This window comes from Durio zibethinus, chromosome 13, assembly GCF_047325235.1.
Source record: "Durio zibethinus cultivar Kanyao isolate XHJ-2024 chromosome 13, ASM4732523v1, whole genome shotgun sequence".
In the NCBI taxonomy this organism is placed as follows: Eukaryota; Viridiplantae; Streptophyta; class Magnoliopsida; order Malvales; family Malvaceae; genus Durio; species Durio zibethinus.
Window position 1 is genome coordinate 10,506,694 of NC_143174.1, and position 16,081 is coordinate 10,522,774.

Here is a 16,081-nt window from a genome sequence, read left to right on the forward strand (position 1 = left end):
TGGTATAAGTATGGTATATTCTGACAGTATTAAAAATCCATCAGTAAAAGTCTCTTTTACTAATGAAATTTGACCAGCAATTTAACTAAATGTCAGCATATGAAAAAAATTTTGTAGTGATTCCTCATGGTTTTTTAGCAGTTCTATCACCAAATTTAATGTTGAATGGTGGAGGTTTTAGCACACCACATCCTAGTTCCATAAAAACATTCATAGGCATAAGATTAATATTAGACCCAAGATCACAAAGAGTTATATCAAATTTTAAATGATCAAATTTACATGATATAGAGAAACTCCCTGGATCTTTTTACTTATTCAAAAGAAGCCATCAAATTGTAAGACTACAGTCATCAACAAATGTTACCTTTTTCACCTCATTGAGTAGCTCTTTTAGTATTGGCTTTGAAGTTGGTTATGCTACCTCAAAAGTTTACCTTTGGTTAGACATTCTTCGAGTCATCCTTATCCTTTTCACTTCTAGATTTTCTTCTTCTTGCACCTCATCCTCTACCTCAGATTATATGCTCTTAAGGAGTGCTCTCTCAACATGAATTAACATCTCATCTTTCTTAGCCAAATTCTCCTCTATGTACTCTTCAAGGTATTTCTCTTGAATATACTTCTTAGAGTCTTTTTCAATCTCAAAATTTTCACCTATCTCCTCATATAGCTCAATGCTTTCAGGAGTTTCTAAAGCTATTCGATCACAACTATCTAAAACTACTTTACTAAATCTCAATAACTCTTTATCTTCCATTACCTTATCCTTTCCAATGAAATCTACCTTAGGCTACTTTACAAAACTAGGCAAAATTTCCACCATTAGCTAATCCATAATATCATCATCATTATTAGAATAATAAATATCATCTTCACCATAGGAATACAAAGCATTACAAGCTTTCTTGCCTTGCTTCTTAGGCTTTGACTTAGTATTACTGGGTAAGTTTCCTAAAGGTCAGTTGGCTATGACTTGAGCTAGTTGACCTATTTGGTTTTCAAGCTTTTTGATTAATGCAGCTTGGCTTTGAATAGTTACATTGTTGGCTTGCATCAATTAGGTCAACATCTTTTCAAATTTTGGTTTCTTTTCTTGAGGTGGGTTATATGGTTGTGGGTTTAGGCAAAAGTTTGTGTTTTGGTTGGTGGCTTGATGGTTATGTTGGTTCAAAGAAAAGTTAGGGTGGTTTTTCTAGCCTAGTTATAGGTATTGCTATATTGGTTATAAGTAGGCTTGGACTGTTAGGCTTATTGGACCGTTTCTATCCTCAATTGACATTTTTTAGTAGCATAAGGTTTATCATAAACTCTACAAGAGACAAAAGGGTTTGTACAGCATAAATAAGGGCAGTTTAGGATAAGGTTCCTAAGGCTTCAATTTTTTTGGTTAAATTGGCTAGTTATGAGGAAAAGCATCAAGTTTGTACACATCAATAGTTTTCTTATGTACCTTTTCTTTTATGCCCCAGTGGTAGTTATTGGCTCCCTTTTCTATTAACTCATATGCTTCCTCAGTAGTTTTACTCATAATGGCTCTTCTAGCAACCGAATCAAGAATAGTTCTTATAGATGGAGTAAGGCCATTGTAAAAGATTTGGCTTTCATAAGATAAAAATCAAGTGACATTTATCCTTTTTGATCAAATGAGAAGTGGGTTTGACGTTTTTACTTTTTACAAGTTCGTTATGTACAAATCTTGAAAACTTCTTGAAGACTTAATCTTGAAGAATACATAAAAAGGCATGCTAAAATAAGTGCTAAATTTAAAATTTTTGATGAATTTTGGTGCCACTAATGCTATTGTTGTGATTTCTAGGGTTTAAGTTTATGAAGTATGACTTTCACACAACTCATTAAGTGCTAAATTTTAAATTTTTAATGAATTTTGGTGCCATTAATGCTATTGTTGTGATTTCTAGGGTTTAAGTTTATGAAGTATGACTTTCACGCAACTCATACATGCAAGCATACAAGATGCACATTCAGGCATACCATGAAGTTAGTAGTTGAACCTTATTGGTCCATCATCACTAATCCATGCAACTAAGTGAAAAAGGTGCTTCACATGCACAAAGATTAAATAGGCAATGTCTTTTCACTTATAAAAAAGTCGACTCTTCACCATTATTTTTCTCTCTTTTTTTCTTTTCTTTAGTTTTCTTAGTTATTGGCTTAGGTAATAGATTTGCCAAAAACAAAGTTGTTTCTAAGCTTTTTTTTAATAAAAATATTCTTGCATATAATTCTAGTTTTTACATAGTTTTTTTTTCTTTTATTGTTTTTGGCAATCATTCCTATTTTCCTACTTTAATCTTGTTTTCATTCAATCTTTATTTTCTAATCTTTATTTATTATAATACTAGTTTCAGCCATTACTCTTTTACATACAAGCTTTTTGTTTCATGTTGCTTTCATTATTCTTTTTATACAACCCTGCTTTCGGCAGTCTCTAGTCCTAATTATTTTTAAGTTTTCAATCCTTACTTTCTTAGATCTAGTTTTGGCTACCATCTTATACTTACCAAGTAATAGTTGGTGAAGTAAATATCTAGGCATATATTGCTCTCATTCCTTGTTTTGCAAATCACCCTAAGTTTTCATTCATTTACATATAAAGGATTATGCTATCACCTTTGATACTTGAATCTACCTAACATTACATTTTATAATCCTTATGGGAGATAATACTCGTATACTTATCACTTTATTACTTGATTGATCTATACACTTGCAGTTATTACGAAAATAGGCTATCAAGTTTTTGGTGCCATTGTAGGGGATTATAGTGGTGTTTGATTCAACATCGATAAGGATTCTCTACTTTCTTGTAATCTAAACACATTTCATTTTTACTTTAATGTGTTCTCTTTTTCTTGTCTGCTATGTCAGATTTTTATTATAGTCACTACAAGAAATTTTTCATATACTGATACTTAGTTATACTAATGGTCAAATTGCATTAGTAAAAGAGATTTATACTGATTGTTTTTTAATGCCATCAGAATACACTATGCCTATACCAATAATTTATACAATCATCAGTATAGATAAGCTTTTTCTAATGGTATATAACCATCCATTGGTATAAGTGTACTATAAACTAACACTTACCTATACTGATAGTCAAATTATGTAAATAAAAAGTACCTACATTAATGGATTTTTGTTGCTGTCAGTATAGACAATGCCCATACCAACATTTTATTCTTTCATTAGTATATATTGATATTTTTTTGACAGTATATAAATAACTGTCAGTATACATATTTACATACTGATGGATTGTATTTTAGCTATCGGTATAAGTTCCAACTAATAAATACTATCCATAGGTACTTATACCCAAAGAAGTAATTAATTGTTAGTTCTAGTGAGGCTAAAACATTGTGGACTATAACGAGCCATCTTTTAATTACTCACACCTTCAACCAATATTCCAAAGTTCTAGACCATGGAGCTCTACTGAAAGGTATGATGAAGACCCCCTTGCAGCCATAACTTCACAATTAGCCTTTTTAACTAAAAAGGTAAATACACTTGAAATCAATCATAATCATAGCATTCACATTTAGTCCAAAATTTAATTGATAATTTTCATGTCTATGATGGGAAATACTAGAGTGATAGGTGTTAAGACAACCAATTCAACTTTTACTTCAACACTTACACTTAAGATTGGGAAAATCATCCTAGTTATGCATGGTGTAGCAGTCAAAAGCCATCATCCATATATACCCCAACCTACCTTATTAACCATTCATCTTAATAATATTGTCTTTTACCATATGACTAACTTCCTCAACATCATTCATCACCATAACACTTTCCATCGTATGATCTCAATCTCTTCCTCAAGAAATAGAATCTTTCTTTGATGAAACTCTCACAAAATTCATTCAAAATCAATCCATCCTCCTCAAAACCTAAATTACCAATTTGAAAAGCGTCAACAAACATGTAGATGCAAGTAAGATGCATGAAGTGGAGTGTATAATAAATGATGACTGAATGAAAAGAAAAGAGGTATATGTTGCTAATGATGATGATGATGATCTAATTGATGAGCTTGTAGTGGTGAACCTACCTAGTTTTGTGAAAGTACCTAATGAGGATTTAGTTGAAGAGGTCAAGATGTTGGTGTAATTGGGAAGAGCATTACTTGAAAGTATACAACCTATTAAGGATGAACTACAAGAAGAGTATGAGATCGAGAAAGATCTTAAAGAAAAACAAGATAATTTGAAATTGTATAAGGTGGCTGTTGAGGGATGTTCAATGGAAAACATGATTGAACCCTTGGAGACACCTCTCAATAAGCAAAAAAAAAAAAAGAGAAAACTTTACTCATCCAAATTAAACCAACCATGGATGAACTTTTAGACTTAGAGACTAACCTTATAGTTTTCGTGGTTGTACCTCTCTCATTGGTACTGAAGCCAATGCCTACCTACCATAGTCTAACTATACTAAAGACATTGATAAAGGTGAGAAATTTTGCTAAAATAATTGAGCCCCATTGCCAGTTAGAGCTTGGTGATGAAAATATAATAAAAGAAAGACTATTAAGTGGATAGATTCTAGTGTTAAGTATGGGCTAATCACATAACCCCTTTGAAAAAGGTATGGTCAAGCTAGACCAAAATTAGCCCTGCTTGAAAGGCAACTCAAGTTTTACTTTAATGGTGTTTGCTTTTTTGTTTTCTTTATTAGGACAAATATGTTGGCTTTGTTTTTGTTATGTAGGTATGAAAAAAATGTAAATAGATGCCTCATACAAAAACACGATTCGGCATTGAAGTAAATTTGGAAAGTATTTCTTTTCCCTTGCACTATTTTATGTTGATATAATGTTTAAAGTATGAGTATGGGGAAAATAAAATGTGTTAGCCTTGAATTGATCCTTATTTTAAAATGACAAAACAATAAACTAAATAAGCTTGATCAAGATTTTGAAAAATATTTATTTAGTACATGTTCTTAAGTTTTATTATTTTGGTACTAAATAAATAATATGATTTTCAAAGTTTAAACAAATCTTTCTTTATGTTTTCTTATTTCTCAATCAAAACTATCTTCAAACATTATTTATTTGAGCTTAAATGAAAGTTTAATTATTGTTTTTAAAGTGAACTTATTCATTTTGGATCAATACAATTTTGATAATATTGGTTTTGAGAAATAAATTAACTTAATAAAGTTGTTTTACAAGAACAAAGTTTTCTAATATTGCACTTCTTTTATTTTTTTTTAATTCACAAAGTTTTAATATTTGAATTTTATATGGTTGGAAAGCTCTTTGAGCCTACTTTCTAATGGATCAAACAAAATCAAAATCCAAATTTTCTAAGAAAAGATTTTGAATTTTTACTAGACATTGTGTAGTTATCTAAAAACTGCACAATAGGTAGTTTTGAAATTTCATTATAATTTTTATACACTGAATTAGATGATGAATTTTATATAGATAGAAAGCCCTTTAAGCCTAGTTTCTAAATCTTAAAACAATTATTGATTTGGAGTTGTATAACTCAAAATAGGATCAAATTAGAGAGTAAAGTGCAAAATAAGATAATGCCAATGGTACTATTTATCAAGAATCACTGGGAATAAAAAACTAGCTGACCTAATCGATTGGATGGCAAAACCAATTGATCCCTTCAGCTATAACAATAAAAAATTAAGTGAAATTTAAGAACCAATTGATCCCTTATCAATACTAATCGATCCCTTCATCACAAACAAGCTCCAATGACTAGTTTTAAAGGAAGAAAACATGGTTTTTCATTTTTCAAGTATTCCCAACAGCTATTTCCTCATTTTTCTCTATAAATTAGGCATTCTAACACACCAAGAAGCTAATGAATCAAGAGAACAAGATCAAATAAGTCATATAATCATTCTTTCAAAGAAATCAAGTGTTTTAGTGCTTTAAAGTCTATATCTTTGTATTTGTTGTATCCAAATCATTGTTGTTGTTCATTCATCAAATTTCTTTGTACTTCATTAGGCAAACACTCAACCTTGAGAGGTATTTTAGTTTACAAAAATCATTTATGTTATCTTGTAAGCAAGAGGTAAAGTATCATCTTGATGTTGTAAAGGTGGAGGCTGCTATCTAAGCTTTAAGAAAAATATAGGGATTTAGTATATGATCGATTTATATCTTGTAAAAGTTTTTCTTCAATTACTGAATTGAAGTCTTGGTGTAGACAACCAATAAAAGAGATTGTAAGTGCCTTGTGGAAAATGATCGAACCTCTATAAATCATTATGTTTGATTTCTTTATCCCTATCTCCTTCATTTATTATTATTTATATTTGCTTCAAGTTCCTAATTAATTGTTGTTGATTACATCATATTTTCATTAAACTGCTTATTATTTTAATTCTTTATTCAATTATATTGAAATCCATTGTTTGGGTCAAATTTGGAAAGATCCAATTCACCCATTTCTTGGATCATCATCTCACTTTAAAAGCTAACAATTAGTATCAAAGTGTTGGTCTCTTTTTGTAGGTTTAACCACCTTGAGTAAAGATCATATGGCTCAATTTAGGTTCTAAGATGGTAAGGAAGTCCTCAAAGCTTTCATGATCGAAAATTTTAAATTTTGTGAATGAAAAATGAAAATGAAGGTATTCATCATATCATAAAATTTTGGAGCTTGGTTAGCGAAAGAAAAAGGGATTGAAACTTCTTCAAATGATGCAAACTATTTGAAGCAAATGATGGATAATGCCAAGGCCAAATGTTTACTCTATGGAGCTTTTGACTCCCATAACTTCAACTTAGTATCAAAGTGTTCAATCGTAAATAAGATATAGAAGAGATTAGATGAAATACATGAAAGACAATAACCCAACTAAAATGCATCATACCTCATGGCTCTTAAAGATCCGAAGGTAACCTTTAATTTTATTGATTCAAATTCATATACTTTTGATGAATTGCAAGATGCTTATAATGAGCTATATGTTGAATGTGAATGAATGAAAAGGAAATATAAAAAAATGATTTCAAAATTGAATTTTGAAAATGATTTTTTAATGAATACAAAAAATATTTTAGAAAAAAATGAAAATTTGAAAATAGATTTTGAAACCTTTTAAAGTAAAAATGAATTTTTAGAAAAAGAAAATATTATTTTGAAAAATAAATTAGATGAATTGATGAATGAAAAACAAAAGCTTTTAAAAAGTTCATTAAGTACTAAAATGATTAAATGTAATTTTTGTCATTTTCATGGTCATACTTCACCTACTTGCCCTATTAAAAAAAAAGTCCTATTTAGAATTAAACAAATATGGGTTCCTAAAGGAACAAGAAACTTGGTGACTAACTTTCAAGGATCCAAAGCAATTTGGGTACCAAAAATCAAATAAGATTGTCTCTTGTAGGTGTGCTCGAGCAAAGAACTATAATGTGATATTTAAGATTGGAACTCTAGACACACAATAGAAATGAGTAACTTCTAAACTTTTATGAATTTCAATTTGGTTACCTATTCTTGATGAACTTTGAGTGCCAAATTGTTATATGCTTTATTGATATATCTTGATTGATTCTAAATTGTTTTGAAAGAAATACACGCCCATATATGCTTGTTGATATTGTGTTTAATGCTTGATATATATTTTATATATGCTTGATGTGATTAAGTTATATACTTAATTGTTTTTATATTTACGCACAAACTTGGGGGAAGCACTCAAAACTTAATGATTTTTGAAATTTTATGTTTTACTTTGAAAGTGATTTTTGCTAGAGTCAAGCCTTAAAATATGAAATTTTGTTTTAGCAAGCTTTTAATTGTAAAATGAATATGAATATCTTGAATTAAATGATTTTAACTTGCTAAAACAAAAAAAAACTTGATAACTTGCAATGGTTTCAATTTTTTATAAGGGCTACATGCAAGTTTCAAAGGATTTTAGAGCTTCAAATATCAAATCTTGTTTTTAAACATTTATGGGCATAAAAACCATTTAAACTTTTTCAAAGTGTGATATAAAATTTTTCTAAAAGGTTTAAAGAGTTTAAATGCAAGTTTAAACATATTTGCCCATCTTAATAGCTTTTTTCAAAGAAATATAGGATTTAAGAATTGACTTTTTTATTTTCTTGTTTCTAAGGCCAAATGACCACTTGAACAACTTTGTTTTGTCATTTCAAACTTGTTGGAATAGTTTAAGATGATTAAAAATGAGCTTGACTAGTTATGAGATTTATTAAGGTCTTTTTCAAGTAAAAATGAGCTTCTAAATGTTAAAAATCAAAATCTTAGAAATATTAAGCTTTGACTGATTTATCTTATAGTATTTTGTATAAATATATTTGTTTGAATGATGGCATGATGGAAATAATTTTTGTGATTTTTATGCACATTGATTTGTGATTATTGAACATACTTATATGATCATGATGTTTAAAATTGCTCAATTTGTTTATAATGCTTGGATCATGTGAATTATTTAAACTTGATTGTGTTATACATAATTATTTTGATTCTTGATTTGTTATGTTGGTGAATTGATGACATCTTTTGCTTAAAAGATATATATTGATTCTTGGCTCATTTATGATCTTGGACAAGATATGTATTCATATGATCATTGATTAAACTTGACCTTAAACCTTGTAATTTGAAAATACTTACATTTTTTATCTCTTGATTTTTAAAATGCTCTTAAATATGCTTGTTCTTATGCTAAATTGATTTATTAATTTTGTGAAATATTTTTGATTTTATGCTTAATTATTTTATCCCTTGATTTTCTTATTTTGAATTGATGAACTGCTTGTTCTTAAATAATATATATTATTGGTTCATCTATTGCTCTTATCAAGTATGTGTGCTTATATGACAAATATTATTTAGCATGACTTGACATGCTTGTAACATGGGTTAAGTGAATAATTTTCTTATGATGCTTTTGTTTATCTTAAGTCATTATTGATTATGGCCTGTGATTTGTGTAGACATGTTTATTTTTTTATGCTAAAATTTTCTTAAATACATTTTTGATGATAAATGTCTTCCTTGAGCTTTCGATTTTTATATGGCCTAAAATTTGTCTTAACATATTCTTTGGTGATTTATTGAATATGCATACGAATATTGAATATGTCTTCTTTGAGTTCATTATTCCTATATGGTCTTAAAGGAATGATTTTTGCACATTAGAACTTTTGCTTATTGTGATATTTGACTTAACTTGATACATGACATTTAGCTTAAGCTTATATCTCTTTTGCTATTAGTACCTTGTGCTTAATGAACAAAATTTCTTTTGCGTATAATGACTTAAAATATGAAATTTATTTTCTAACAATTGATATATTTTTTATCAATTGATATTCTTGATACTAATGAACATTTCTTGTCAAGAATTTTTCTAAGTCTTTGCAAGGAAAACCTTGAAATGAGCATGAACGTATCAACATTCATTTTGCAATTTCAAGTTTAGCAAACAAAGCATGTCATCTTCATCAATCAAGCACAAGTACCTTAAAGACTCGCTCAAAGTGTGTGGAATGGAAAACTTAAAGTCAAATGAGCATAATAATAAAGCTTGACATGGATGGAGGTAAATGTATTAACTCTACATTATGTGCCTATGATGTATGAGTTTGAATATATATACATGCTTGCTTTGATATGTACTTAAAAGACTTATTTGTTTTGAATGCTTTGATTATGTGCAAAAATTAGTATTGTGCTTGAACATATGAACACATTACGCAAATTCATCACCAAGCCACTTGTTAGTTTTAATGCATGAATATTTGGTTAATTGCTTTGATGAGATTGATTGTTTAATGCATGAATATTTGGTTAATGCATGAATCCTTGAACATGAATATAAGTTAAATTGATTAATTTCTTTGAACATGGTTGATGAGTATGATTACTAAAATAGTATATACCATATTATGTCTAAATGTTTGTATATTTATTAGTATATTACTATATGTGATTTGAAATTTTTTGCATATTCTTGTATGATTTTGATTGAAATATATATTTAAATGCATGCATATGTTTAGATTAAGTTCATTGCTATACATTGAACTAAATAAGAATATATTTGAATAATTATGCTTTCATTATTTTTTTGCTATAGTATATGTGTTCATCATGTTTGAAAAATCATGCTTGTATAATTCTTTGCCATAACATGATGATTGAATGTTTGTTTTGGATAGGACATGCTTATAAAAGAATGCTATTATGCATACATTGATTCAATGTTTCATACACTTGAAATATATTGTGATCTTTGAAAGTTTGTGAACAAAATAGCAAACAATTATAAACAATTGGTATCAAAATTGCTAAAGAATTTTTTAACTTTTTTGAATGCTTGTTTATGTGCCTATCCTTAATATATCTTGTACTTTTCATGCAAAATTGTATGTGCCTTAAATTGATTAATCTTTATGTTGAAAAGGAGGAGAAATCTTAGAATACAATTTTGCTTGATTTATTTTGTGATAATAATTGGTATGCTTAATGATAACATATCTTTAACAATTGGTATGAGCTTGCATGTATGTGCTTGAATTTATGCTTAATTGCTATTGATGTTTTAGGTTCTAAGCACATATTGTGATAACATGATTTATGAATAGACTACATATCACTTATGATAACATGATTTATGAGTAGATTGCATATCATTTATTATCCTTTTGCTCATAAATTTCATGTGGCTAGGTTAAATGAATTAGTTTGTGCTATAATGTTTAAATTGGATACACTTATGCTTTTGTGCTTGGAAACATGTATGTGAACTTCATTGTGCATATTACACTTGATTACATTCAATCAAAATATTTTTGATATTATTGGTATCAAGCATTTCATCCCATGCCTTGATTTGATCTTTCTTTCTTTTGCTATGACAAAAAAGGGGAGAATTTATAGATATTTCTTCTTGTATGCTTTTAGTAATTGGTATTATAGCTTTACATTTGGTATAAACAGCTTAAATAAAAAAGGAAAGAAATATTTCATGAATATATTTGTTAATGATGCCTCTTTATGTTTATTTGCTCATCAATATGTTTATGCCTTTTTGCTATGACAAAAAGAGAAAGAAATATCATATGGACAAATTTGTTTGTGCTTGACATGCATATGTTTGATTGTGATTATTTGATATATTTGACCAATATATGTTTGTTGAGTTGTGTTGGATTAGGATGCGTCAGTTGAAAGGGAGTTTTCAAAAAGTTTTTCAAAATTCTTAAATATCTTAAAGAAAATTTTTCATCAAGTAAATTTATCTTTAAGTTTTGTCATATTAAAAAATGGGAGAATGTTAGCCTTAAATTGATCTTTATTTTGAAATGACAAAACATTAAGCTAAATAAGCTTGATCAAGATTTTGAAAAAGATTTATTTAATATATGTTCTTAAGTTTTATTATTTTGGTACTAAATAAATAATATGATTTTCAAAGTTCAAACAAATCTTTCTTTATGTTTTCTTATTTCTCAAATCAAAACTATCTTTAAACATTATTTATTTGAACTTAAACAAAAGTCCAATTGTTATTTTTAAAGTGAACTTATTCATTTTGGACTCAATACAATTTTGATAATATTGGTTTTGAGGAATAGATTATCTTAAGAAAGTTGTTTTACAAGAACAAAGTTTTTCAATATTGAACTTCTTTTTTTTTTTGTATTAATTCACAAAGTTTTAATATTTGAATTTTATATGGTTGGAAGCTTCTTGAGTCTAAATTTTAATGGATCAAACAATATTAAAATCCAAATTTTTTAAGAAAAGATTTTGAATTTTTACTAGACATTATCCAGTTGTCTAAAAATTGCACAAGGTGTTGATTTGAAAAATCACTATAATTTTTTATACATTGAATTAGATGATGAATTTTACATGGATAGAAAGCCCCTTAAGCCTAGTTTCTAAATCTTCAAATGGTTCTTGATTTAGAGTTGTATAACTTAATATATGATCAAATTAGTGAATAGAGTGCAAAATAAGAGAATACCAATGACATTGTTCATCTAGAATCATAGGGAATACAAAACCTAGCTGACCCAATCGATTGGGTAGCAAAAACAATCAATCTCCTCAATTGTAATGGTTAAAAATTGAGTGAAATTCATTAACCAATTGATTCCCTATCAATACCAATCGATCCTTTTGTCCCAAACAAGCTCCAACGGCTAGTTTTAAAAAAGGAAAACATGGTTTTTCATTTCTCAAGCATTCCCAACAGCTATTTCCTCATTTTTTTTCTCTATAAATTGTGCATTCCAACACACCAAGAAGTAGATGAATTAGGAAAGCAAGATCAAATAAGTCATATATTTATTCTCTAAAAAAAATCAAGAGTTTTAGAGCTTTAAAGTCTATATCTTTGTATTTGTTGTATCCAAATCATGGTTGTTATTCATTCATCAAATTTTTTTGTACTTCATCAGGCAAACACTCAACCTTGAAAAATATTTTAGTTTGTAAAAATCATTTGAGTTATCTTGTAAGCAAGAGATAATGTATCCTCTTGATATTGTAAAAGCAAAAGTTACTATCTAAGCCTTAAAAAAAAATAAGGATTTAGTACAATATAGATTTGTATCTTGTAAGCATTTTTTTTCAATTAATGGATTGAAGCCTTAATGTGAATGATCGAGAAAAGAGGATGTAAGTACCTTGTGAAAAAGGATCAAATCTCTATAAAACTATTATGTTTGATTTTTTTTATCCCTATCTCTTTACAGTTATTATTGTTTATATTTGCTTCAAGTTTCATTAGTTAATTATTTTTTATTACATCATATTTTCATTAAAGTGCTTATTGTTTCAATTCTTTATTCAATTATATGAAATCCATTGTTTGGAAAGAATTTGAAAACATCTAATTCACCCTCCTTGGATCACCATCTCACCTTAAAAGCTAATATAATGTTTTTTAGAACTTAAAAGATTTTTTAAAATTTTAACCCATTTTTTCTTTCAAGCCAAATTGACATATTAGATTTCATTATTATGCAAGCCTAGTCAATTTGGCATGGATTTTCAAAGATCGATTTGAGTATTATATAAGGATTTTATAAGTATGGTGAAGCTTGGAATGAATTATTAAGCATGGTTTTCTTTGGACATGATTTTTATGTATACGTATTTATTCTCTTTCAATGAAATGCTATTATTCTTGTGAAAAGTTGTGAGATATTAAATTACATGGTAGTTGAGGATATGAATAATGCTTTAAAATTTACCTACTCATTCATCGACGTAAAATTTAGGTTGTATTTGACTTAAGAGATTATTTAGGCAGTTCTTTAGACTATTTAAACTTTTCAAGTCCACCATTTTGATACATCCCTAGTACATTTATTTTGAGCTTTTTTATTTATCATTTTCTTTGTTTATTTTAACCTTAAAATAAAGTAAAATGCTTTTTCTTTTAATTATTATCCCTTTTGATTGACACAATGTGCTTACTCTTATTATTGGACACATTTATATATTTGGGAGGAAGGGAGGCGTAAGGAATGAAAAGAAAAAAAATGGCAAAAGCAAGGCAAAGCCTAATAAAGAAAAAAAACGGCTTAGTCATGCATAAAAAAAAATGTTGCGAATAAAAAGTGATGCCTTAAAGTTCAAAAGTTTCAAAATTTTCTCAACTTCCATTAAGTCAAAAAATTTCAATTAAGTAAGCTAAGGGTTATGAGCCTAAATTTCCTTTTTCCTACTTTGACCCAAACCTTACATTATAAATCTTAAAGACCTTTTGATCTTGAATCAAGTATGTAAACCTAACATTAATGGAGAGAGAAGGGAAAAGTAAACCTATAAAGTTTATTTTGTCTTAAAATTGAAATTTGATGAGATGTTTTACATTCTTTTTACTTGAATTGTATGTATGAATTAAAGATGGAATAATTTCATATGTACGGATAATCATAAGATATTGAAAGCTTGCTTTTTGAAGGAATTTCTTGTTAATCTAAGTTTATGATTAATTTTGAACTATATGATAGTACATGATGGAAGTTTATGTAATTTTTGACTTTGTGAATATATATAATGATTTTTGGTTTTGTTGATTTGAGAGTTTTGCTTGAGAACAAGCTAAGATTTAAGTATGAGGGTATGATAACACCTAAAATTATAGTAATTTTACATGCTAAATTAAGTGTTAAATTTTAAATTTTGGATGGATTTTGGTGCCATTAATGTTGTTTTTGTGATTTATAGGTTTTAAGATCATGAAGTAAGGCTTTCATGAAATTCATGCATACAAGCATGCAAGATGAACATTTGCCATACCATGAAGCTAGTAGTCGAATCCTATTGGTCCATTATCACCAATCCATGTGGCCAAGTGAAAAAGGTGCTTCACATCCATAAAACTCTACTCGCATTCGGCTATATCCATTCTAAGAAGAGATAAAATTCAAATGAAGAAGTCTAAGCCCTCAAAAACATTAGATAGGTTTAGTTAATGGTGTTTGAGTTCAAGGAAAACTCTTTTGCTTATCTTTTGAAGAATTATACATGGAGTAGGCCTGTAGCTATTTGAATTTGAAGAGTTTGGATAAGAAACAACTATTTTGTCTTGAATCCAAGCCTTAGCCGAACCTAAGATGGAGAATCAATCAAGATTGAATCCAAGCAAGATCAAATGGCCAAGATGATATCCCAAAACCCCAATAGGCCAAGCACTCTCAAGACCAAAGAGTTCATGTTCGGCCAACACCTTGAAGATGAATATCAACCTCATCCATTAGCATTTTAATTAAATTCAACTTCTTGTAATCTTTATCCCTCTGGCCGAACCATGCCTATAAATAGGCAAGGTCTCTTCATTTGTAAAAAGCTAACTCTTCACCATTCTTTTTCCTCTCCTTTTCTTTTCTTTTCTTTAGTTCTCTTAGTTTTCTTAGTTATTGGCTTAGGTGATAGATTTGCCAATAACAAAATTGTTCTAAACTTTCTTTTAGTAAAAATATTCTTGCACACAATTCTAGTTTTTACAAATTTTTTTCTTTTACTATTTTTGGCAATCTTTCTTATTTTCCTACTTTAATCTTGTTTTCATGCAATCTTTTTTTTCTAATCTTTGTTTATTACAATACTAGGCTCGTGCATTACTTTTTTACATATAAGCTTTTGGTTTCATGATACAATTCTTGCTTCCGTTATTCTTTTAGTGCAATCCTACTTTTGGCAATCTCTAGTCCTCGTTAATTTTAAGTTTTCAATCCTTACTTTCTTAGATCTAGTTTTGGCTACCATCTCATACTTAGCAAGTGACAATTGGTGAAGTAAAGATCTAGGCCTACATTTCTCTCATTCTTTGTTTTGCAAATCACCCTAAGTTTCCATTTGTTTAGATATAAAAAATTAGGCTATCAGCTTTGGTACTTGAATAATCCTGTGGGAGACAGTGCTTGAATACTTATCACTTTATTACTTGATTGATCTGTTCACTTATAGTTATTGTGAAAATAGGCTATCAACTGTCTTCACAACAAGACCAAGTGGGAGGAATGAACGATGAGAGGTACTGGACAAGGTTATGGGAAACTCTCTTGTAAGGGAAAATTAAGGTTTCTAGATGGAGACTGAATCATGACATACTACTAGTGTTTTGTAACTTAAGAAGACTTAACATAGAAACGGGAATAACCTGTCCACAATGCAGGCAGCATAAGGAAACGATTTTGCATTCAATAAGAGATTGTGAACGAGCAAAGTCAACATGGTATTCTTCAGGTTGTGATAACATATAGACATGCAACTCCTGAGAAGAAGATAAAAGATGGATCACTAGCTTGGCAGGCTTTATGGATAATGACAGCTTCAAGAAAAGGCTAGTTGTGTGCTAGGCTATATGGCATTCCAGAAACCTGCTAATCAAAAATGGGGAATCGAGAAGTGCTGAAGCTACGGCCAGGTTTGCCATTGATTACCTGGAGGAGTATAGGAAGGTCAAGTGCGGGACAGAGAAGCATGGGGAGGTTAATACCAAATGGAGACCACCTCCACTGTCTGCAAAGTAAATTTTGATGGAACTTTAAATATCGCAGATGTTA